This window comes from Polyodon spathula, chromosome 47 (assembly GCF_017654505.1).
Source record: "Polyodon spathula isolate WHYD16114869_AA chromosome 47, ASM1765450v1, whole genome shotgun sequence".
NCBI classification, from domain to species: Eukaryota; Metazoa; Chordata; class Actinopteri; order Acipenseriformes; family Polyodontidae; genus Polyodon; species Polyodon spathula.
Window position 1 is genome coordinate 375960 of NC_054580.1, and position 9657 is coordinate 385616.

The following is a 9657-nucleotide window of genomic DNA, read 5'->3' on the forward strand; positions in this document are numbered from 1 at the left end:
GGAACACATCATATACTCATTTATATAATTTATCGGTGATGTCACCATAGCTAATTGTTTATATTTGATTGAAAATCCCATTATTTTACAGGTAAGCCATATAAATGGAATAAAACATTCACATGTAGTTTAAAAATACATTATATAGAACAGTTATCATGTTTTTAAAATTTAAATAAAAATACATGTTGTTTATGTACACGTAACTGAGCCTGCTTGCAATATATACAGTAAGCTTGCATTGCACCAGCACCAACTGCAGCGGACAAAAGCTTTACTTAACAGTGACCGTTCCAAGCAGCTTATCAGTCACAATTCAAAAATATCAATACTGCTACTAATAATATGAACTTCCGCTTGTCAAGTGACCCCAGAGATTGGTTGTGCCTCCATGATACGAGTCGCTTGCACAGTTTGCATTCAACTTTATTTTTTTGGTTGTCTGGGCATTTAACAATAAAAAATATATATATATTCCAAACAGCAGAAGGGTTTCAAGACATGTCTTTTCACCACACCTTGCGCTATACAACACTTTGCTGTCGAGATGGTGAATGAAGCAATTAAAGGTTTGCCTCTGGATAACTCGAGCTGGAGCGGGGAGGGGTGGACGGGGCTCAGTTTTCAAAATTAAAATGATTAGTGTTAGCGTATGTTTTGTATGTTTCAAACATATTGTACCATAGCACTTTTCTTACACTGTCTTGTACACGAGGTATTCAGTACATATTGTACTGAAGCAATACAGCCACTAGAGGTACGAGTCCAGTGCTCTGGATACTACACCCTGCTCCACACACGGCAGCGGCGCCAGAGGTGTACCTAATATATAACGATTTGGTAGCGGATTTCACTAAAAACTTTTGTTTAAGTAATATGTATTATAAAAATCAAAAGACTGAATTCATGACAGTGACATTTAATGTGTGGTTTATAGCATTCACACATTGCCAAACAGTTTTTGTTAATAGGAAAAACAATACAAGGATACAGTGGGTGCAAGAAGCCCTCTGTTGAACCTTCGAAGGTTTAAACAATCTTCGAATCCCTGGCTAACGAACGAACAATCAAACAGAACCCTAATAGCCGGTAATCTAATTTAAACAGCAAGTTCAGTTTAAAAAAACTATCAAAAATTGCAAGTCCTGACTATATTTCAAGTCGTTAAAAGCAGGGTAATGGGTCAAGTTTTCAACCACCAATAATCGCACCTCAGATTTACCTCATGGGCTACAATACTGCCACTGCACAAAGCTGAGTATCTCCCCCACACGTGAGACACCACACTGAAACCCCTCCGCTCTGCAGCTATGGTAACAGAACACACGTTTAGATAAAACTAGAGTTAGATTAAGTTACGTCTGTGTAGAAAACACATCCGTCTGCAATGCAATGTTAAGCAAGGGGTTCACAAGATGTAAACGATATAACTTAGTTTAACTGTTTAAAATGTACAGAAATGTATGATGGGATTCGGATACGCAAATGACGTGCCCGGGCATGCGCAAATGAGTTTAGCTCAGAAAACAAGGAAACGCCCATCTGAACGGGGTAAAATAAAATGCGTTTGGTCCTGAAGTTCTTTCTAACGTCATAACGAATTGGGTTGCCTACAATTGTAATAGTCATCAATTATAACAGTTCTAAATCAACGTACCCTTAATCCAAGTCTTGTATGGCTGGAGATCTGATATTAAAAGGCATCAATATAACCTTTTAATGTATGCGGCTATAGTAAGATCATAACGATAACTCTGAGCAGTATTTTTGTTTGTTTGTTTGTTTTCAGCTAGTTAATAAATGTCCTGCATGCCGTTTTTCTCGACTCGTCAAATATCATTTCAAAAAATTAATTGGGTTATACAACAACAATATTTTAAACAAAAACAGTAATATAATATATGCAGGGTATTCAATAAGCCCTTCATTTAAAATTTAACATTTGAAGTGTATTTTGCTAGATTTGTCTTCATATAATATTATACAGAGATTTATTACGACAGCATTAGCTTAATCAAAATCAGTTAAATGCTTTGCTCGGAACCTCATTATGCAATACAAATGAGTTCTAAATCACATTTTCGAAACAATAAATAAAGTGCAAAACTGAAATCATCCAGGTGAGCAGGTTTTGAAAGAACGCTGTACCTGGCAGGCTCTTCGTGAAGCAGGATGAGCGAAGGAGGTAGATGCCATACGCTGGCGCAACACACAGGTAGATGTGTTTCAGGATTAACAAGACAGCAAACACCAGAGCCCCCTCCAGATGTCTGTTCTGCAAAACAAGAATCATTATCAAGGCTGAAAGAGCTCAGTCACACCTGAAAGTTTGTATACCAGGTAATGCTACAAACGACAGCAGCATTTCTATGCAGGTTATTGTTAGCCTATTTGACTGGATTGCTTCACTGGATCCACAGTAGTTTGGACTTCATTCTGTGTACCTTGAAACACACACCATATCATTCAACCAGGCAGGTGACAATTTTCATGGGAAACACCAAATCAAATGTATGTATATAGTGCATTTCATACACAAAGTTCCTCAAAGCAAAAAGAAAGCCAAACTAAAACAGATTTTAGATTTTTTTTTTTTTGTTTTGTTTTAAATAGAGTGAAAAAGCAAAATCAAATATAAAAGCAGTGCGGTATAATATAATGTTAAAAAGAAACGTAAAAAGTAAAAAAGAAAGAAGGGTACACATTTTAAATATTGATTTTAAAAAGCTAAACTACAAAAGTATGTTATTAATTTTGACCAAAGAAAACATGAACTGGTGTACTGTCGCACTTCTGATACGAGGTGGCAAAGCTGAATCGAAGGATACGATCAATGATCAGGAGCGTGGAGTTACATAACAGCAGCACTGCAAGAATAAACGCTGGTTTCTCTAGAAGTTCCTTTGATTCTTTCCTCCCATTAAAACACCTACAACACCTGCACCGATATAAAGCAAGGTAAATATGCTTGTTTATTTTACATGCATTGCACATGTTTCAAATCGATTCTATTGTTACAACTAAAATGAACCACTTTGCATTATTTAGGGTTATCATATAACTCTGTGTACACAAGGACAGTTTGGGATGCACTCAATGCATCCTGGTAAGTGTAGTCCAGCTGTGAAAGGTACCCGAGATAGAAATAGCATAACATTGCATTGTGATGCGAGCTGAAAAGACTGAACTGTCCTAGTGTACACAGAGTCGCATGGTAACCCTATTATTAAATGGCGTGCTGAAACAGCGGCACAAACACTTACTCTCTCACTGCGTAAATGAAGACAATATCAGTGAAGATGACGGACAGCCTTTGGAACAGTACTGTTGCCGCACTGGCATGATTTAAGTGCTGAATAACCAGCATTTCTTTATCAAAATACTAGCAATGTGGGATAGGCCATATTCAAACCACGCAAACAATGGAGGATAATCCAGTGTCCATTCTGAAGTAGCCTACAAGAAAAAATGAGAATATATAAAGTCTTGTTTAATATTATATGGCAAGCTATTTGGAGGGTTTTGATGCAGTGGAAACACAAAAGAATCTCACCCTACTCTTGGTGAATCCAATGTAACATTTTTAAATCTGGAAATCCTGAGCTAGTTCCCTGTCTCAATACTGAAACATTATGACATATTCTGTAATTACTTTTACTTAAGAAAACTATATAAGAACGGTCCAGTTTTTTTGTATTATAATAGCGAGTAACTCCTATTTTTTCATGACAGACTACTTACCTCATAGTATGCCAGTTTCTGTGGATCTCGAAATCTGTCGAATGGCTACATAAAACTTTAGTTACAAAAAATGTTCTTAAAGAAATCACGTGCAAGTGTAGCCTATGTATAATAATGACAGTGACTATACAGGCAAGGTTTGATTAAACAAAACAGGCTACATGTGCATAGTTACCATACTAGTGCCAGAGTCAAAAAACAAGAGATTTCCCTTCAATTCATCGAAGCTGTAGCAACTTTGAAGCAGTTAAAATAATGTAATAATAAGCCATGCTATTTAAGTATGTAACATAAAAATACTACTTCATTGTGGAGTTCATTCCCTTTACATTGGACAGGGTGATGACCGCAACATTTAATAAAATACGAGTCATGTAGCAGATTTGTGTGATGAGCTGTCTGAACACCAACGTAACGTGCAGCACTACCATGTTTACATTAATCAATCCTCAAAATAAATGTATAACCGCGGTTAAGTGCTTGTCCAAGAGTAAAATATCAAACTGTTTAGCTTCTCTACTATGTGGTTATAAGCAGGCATTTTAAAAGATGCACTCCGATTGCTAAAGTCAGGAACCAACTCCACCTCACAGACGTGAGCCCGCCATTACAGTTTTCAAAAGACTTTATTGACAACTAATGGTAGGTAAGAACACACCGAGCCGAGACAGTATTCTCTGCACACACAACACATTGCTTTCCTGCTTCGCGTACCGATAGCGATTTGCTTAAACAATCTACTAAATTTAAAAATGCATGATATCGATAAACGACAAAGAAACATAGGCAGCGCGATTAGGAGGCAGCACATATTAAAAAGGTATTTTTGTTGGATGGGTTTATTGAAAATGCATGTTGCTGAAGGTCATCCAGTTCTATATATATATATATATGCCAAAATAAACTCTACGATTTAAAAACATAAATTGTATACTGCTATTCAAAACACTAGTATGACCAGCAGGTGGGCTGCACAGGATTGTGCACAACTATGACAACACACTTTATTCCATCTAAAACCACTAATCTCTTATTCCAACCAGTATATACAGCCTCCTCAGAGCCTGTCAAAAATTGCAAGTTCCGACTATATCTCAAGTCGTTACAAGCGGGGTATTGGGTCAAGTTTTCAACCAGCAATAATCGCGCCTCGGATTTACCTCATAGGCTACAATACTGCCACTGCGCAAAGATAGCATCCATGCTGAAAGCCGGGCTACCCCTTTGAATGACACTAGAGTCCTTGCTACGGTGTCATTTATTAGCGCAGACAAACACATTGCATTTCAAAATAAATATGCATTGATATAAAATATTGCTTATGCTAGCCCAAATACACAAAACAAACAACACATAACAGAGACCAGTGAGTTTGAAATGCACTGCCGCTTACATAAAGGCATGCTGGGATTGCAATATGCTAATATCGCCCCGTCCAATGTTCGCTTGCATGCGCAGCTTTAAGGTTCTGACTCCTGGTATCAGGATGTTGCAGCACCTGCGTGATTAAGTGCTAAATAATTAGCATTTATTTTTAACAAAATACTTAGCAATGTGGGACAGGCCATATTCAAAGCACGCAAACAATGGAGTGCCCTCTAATGTCCATTCTGAAATAGCATGAAAGGAAAAACAATGCGAATATATGGGCTGGTTGAATATTTTACAGCAAGCTATTTGGAGGTTTCTGATGCAAGTGGAAACACAAAAGAATCCAATGTAACATTTTTAAATCTGGTAATCCTGAGCTAGTTCTCTGTCTCGACACTGAAACATTATGACATATGCCGATTCAGCCCTCTAGCTACTCCTCATTGTTCTGCTGTTTGTAACACGGAGCGCCCTGTTGTGTAAGTACCGTCATCACGTCATGCTGTCTTTGAAAGAATAGTAACATTATTCCATTATTATCTGTCATTAAAATCAATCTCCCTGACAAGGAATTGAACCCCAGTTACAGGCGGGAATACTGACCTCTATACTAATGAAGAAGTCTTCTGCTAGTTTTTTCTTCTTTGGCTTGGTAATTCACAAGTGTAGCAGAGTGGCGCAGTGGAAGCGTGCTGAGCCCATAACCCAGAGGCTGATGGCTTGAAACCATCCTCTGCTAGCTTGTTTTTCTTGTTTTGGCAGAGTAGTTTTTCTAAAAGATTAAGTGAGGCAAGACGTCGTTATATATTCGCAATCAATGAAATACTGGACATAGTGAATTATAAGCAGGTTGCTGGACACATTCAAACCAAAACATGTTAAGAATGGAAGAAAATCATTAAGACTTGACCTTGATGTGATTTGAACATGCAACCTTCTGATCTCAAGTCAGACGCACTACCATTGCGCCACAAGGTCCAGGCACAAAAAAATGATAGGTTTTTCTTACACACGAACCAACTTTTGCTCAATGAAATTAAAAAAAAAAAAAAAAAAAAAAAAAAAAAAAAGGATTGAAGCCAACCCAAGAAGTAAGATTCTTTATTTCAATATATAATAAATATTGTTATGTCTATTCACGATGCATGCATTTTACAATAGAAATTCCTATCTGACAAAGCACATAAGTAATTTTGTTGCAGTACTGTATAAAATGTGAACAGACTCAAGCATTGCCTCTAAGAAACATCTACAATTTCTATTTAAAAAGAATGCCCAACGTGGGGCTCAAACCCATGACCTTGAGATTAAGAGGCTCATCCTCTACCACCTGAGCTAGCCAGGCTGATTGGCAGATATTTCTTTCACTCCAACAAACTTAGCTATGAACTTGTCTTGTTAGTTGACAAAATACTGTAAGTGACAACGACAGTACCCAAAGATTCCAAATATAATCCACTGGACGTCGCCAGAAACACCTTTGATGACACAAAGTCATATGATACCAGCCCAAAGAATGTTATTCCAGATTCCTTGTCGCTTAGAAATAACTGCAGCCTCCCTGCCTCAATACAAATAATTATAATAATAATAATACAAAAATTGAATTTCATGTATTTAAAATGAATGGTCTCATCTGGAATGATTGGATCTGCAGTTTTACAGTAAACATGGCATTGTTTTTTCTGGCACTCTTCTGTTTGTGAGAGAAGCAGTAGTCTGTGTCAAATAGTCGCACAGTGCTTTACACGATTTAAATGTTAACCTATAGGTGGAGTTCAAGGGGCGGAGCTAGGCACCAACAACTTATCATCTCCTGTCATCAATTAAATCTACCTTATTTAAACATTATTCACCTCTACCTAGCTATCTTGTGTTTTTTTGTTTGGCATAAACCTAAGCGATTTTCAAGACCCATCAACTTTCGTATACCTCAATAATGGAATACTTACAGCAGTCGTCATCGGATTCAGAGGATTCCCAGGATTTTCTGTCATTACCAGATCATTCTCCTCCAGCTTCAATCCAGGGTCCATGCAGTCTCCGTTTTTTCTGCCCTTCTGGTATTTCAGTTACATCTGGCTCCCGATCAGGCTCTTGTCCAGGTTCCAGGTCAAATGTTGTTTACCGTTCCTGCCACTCAAACATCGAATCGACGCCGATCCAAGTGACTTCGGCCTCAGGACGCCCCTCCGGATCGATTGTTTTGGAAGGACTGGCCCGTGAATGAATTGCTAAAAACCCTCCTTAAAAACGATAATGCGATTCCAGCAGGGAGTGATAGAGAGTCTCTTTTTATTCTCTATTGCAATTCAGTCTCAGCAGAACCAGTCTTTCCTCCGAAAAAACATAATCAGCCACGCCCAGCCATTCAGCATCCTAAAACAGACAGCAGGCAGTCTATTCCAGATCAAATCACCCCCACAACTAGCACCGCTAACCAGCAGCCAGCCACTGAAATCCAACATTCGCAAATATTTAACGAGATAAATCATTTATGCAGCCTTTTGCCGATACTCTATCTTCGGTCAGTTCTCAACTGTTGGATCTAGAAAAAAGGGTGTCTAATATGGAACAGGGAAAACAATCTACAGCACTGTCATTAATTCCAGCATCAAATACTGCAGCGCCACCTACAGCTTCTTCCGGTCCAGCCCTAATTTCAGCCAGCGAAGCAGATCCTCCAATATACAAGCTCGCTACTGCCTTTACATACGGATCCTCCTCTCAAACCACAGCTAGACGAAGCACTATATCTCCACAAATCAGACGTAACATTCTCGAAGGTAAGGACATTAATCTTGTTTCACTATTAATGACGACTTCTGAATTCCTGGACCATAGAGTAGTGGATTGCAGAGATTTGGCAGTAACTCTAAAATGCAGAGATCCCAGACTGCTTAAAAATCTTACATTAGGGGAATTTGTCCTTGCTTTCTCCATATTCAGAGATGTGTTATGTTCGGTATATCCTAACCGCAGAGCTGAACTGGACTCCTATGAATACTACATTGTGGAGCTGTCTGTCAGATACATGTTTTTGAGTATCATAAAGCATTCTCTGCAAAAGCAGCAGCGATATTGGCAGCAGATAATCACATCATCAATTTCCAATCTTAAAAGCTTATTTTCTGAAGTTGGTGTTTGGCTTTCAGAAGAGAAATCAATCGGTCCTCTTCATTCTTTGGAATTCCTTGGAATCATTCTAGATACAGAAAAGTTTGAAGTTAGCCTGCCTGAGTCTAAACTTAACCATATTCGTTTGCTCATTGAAAATTTTCAGATCAGTAAAACAATTAAAAAATGGGCACTGATTTCATTGCTGGGTTATTTTAACTTTGCAATACGTATCATTCCACAGAGGAGGAAGTTTATATCTCGACTGCTAGCGCTGGCATCAACAGAAAAAAAAAAAAAAATCTGGACTCCTATATAAATATCTCCTCAGAAGCTAGGAAAGACATTAAAATGTGGTCTGCACTTATTCAGCACTGGAACGGTCTCTATGTTTTATGATGGCTCCTTCTTCTGCTCGCCTGCCTATTTCTATAGACTTTCTCAGTAACTTGATTTCAACTGTGCGCCATGGCTGTTTTTCTCCATTTGATGATTTAACTATGGAAGTCACATGTCTATCTGCATTTTTCGGGTTTTTGAGATGTTCTGAATATACAGTTCCTTCTATTGCCAGCTTTTCTGCCCTCAGTATCTGCTGCAGTGACCTCAAGCTCATCCCAGATTCTCATTTCATCTTATTTCTTCGCATTTCAAAGACAGATCAACTGCGGCAAGGACAATGTATTCAGCTTTCTAAGATCAACTGTCCTCTGTGTCCCTTCACTTCCATGTTGAAGTACACTGCAGAACGCAAGGCCATTTCATCCTCCGACCCTTTGTTTATCAAATCAAGCTGGTCCATTGTATCAAGGCATTGGTTTTCAACACACCTTTCCACCGTGGTGTCCAGAGCAGGTCTTCCTTCGCAATTCTACACTCCTCATTCATTTAGAATAGGGGCAGCTACTTCAGCTGCAAAAGCCAACATTATCCAGCATTTAATTAAAAATATGGGGCGCTGGACTTCATCAGTAGTCGAAACTTCTATTCGTTCTTCCTCATCTGAAATATCCTCCGCACATCAGTCCATTGCTAGTATGTCCGGAGTGGGGATGACCTTTCTGCCTGAGCCACCAAAGATTTCCCCCTAAGAAATAAAATTAAAAGAAAGGGTTTTTTTTTTTTTCTTTCCACTGTGCAGAGGGTCTTCACATAGTCATTAGGGTACAGTATACTAACCCCTTTGTCACGTTAAGTGTTTGTTTTCTTTCGTCTAAATGTTTTCTCTTTTCTTCTTTCTTATGCATTGGTGGTTCTCTCTTTTTTCTTCTTCATGTTGCGTCAGCGGGGACCTGGGGGTCCATCTTTTGGGGGGTTAGTGATTCCACTTTCTCCAACCCTTTGTTAAGCTCCGCTTTATTTACCTCATAGAGGAGGGTTCTCCATGAGTCAGAGGGGACCCCTGGCCAAACCCTTCCATCTGCATGT

At 38.7% G+C, this 9657-nt stretch overlaps 4 non-coding genes across 4 annotated transcripts; all 4 read right to left on the reverse strand.

Moving 5' to 3' along the window:
• Window positions 1–1115: 1115 nt before the first annotated feature.
• LOC121306394 lies at window positions 1116–1256 on the reverse strand. Its single transcript, XR_005948214.1, has one exon. It is a non-coding gene; the product is annotated as a U4 spliceosomal RNA (small nuclear RNA).
• A 3537-nt stretch (window positions 1257–4793) lies between these two features.
• Window positions 4794–4935, reverse strand: LOC121306393. The gene has a single exon (XR_005948213.1). It is a non-coding gene; the product is annotated as a U4 spliceosomal RNA (small nuclear RNA).
• A 1083-nt stretch (window positions 4936–6018) lies between these two features.
• trnas-uga lies at window positions 6019–6090 on the reverse strand. The gene has a single exon. It is a non-coding gene; the product is annotated as a tRNA-Ser (tRNA).
• A 294-nt stretch (window positions 6091–6384) lies between these two features.
• trnak-cuu lies at window positions 6385–6457 on the reverse strand. The gene has a single exon. It is a non-coding gene; the product is annotated as a tRNA-Lys (tRNA).
• Between the last annotated feature and the right edge of the window lie 3200 nt (window positions 6458–9657).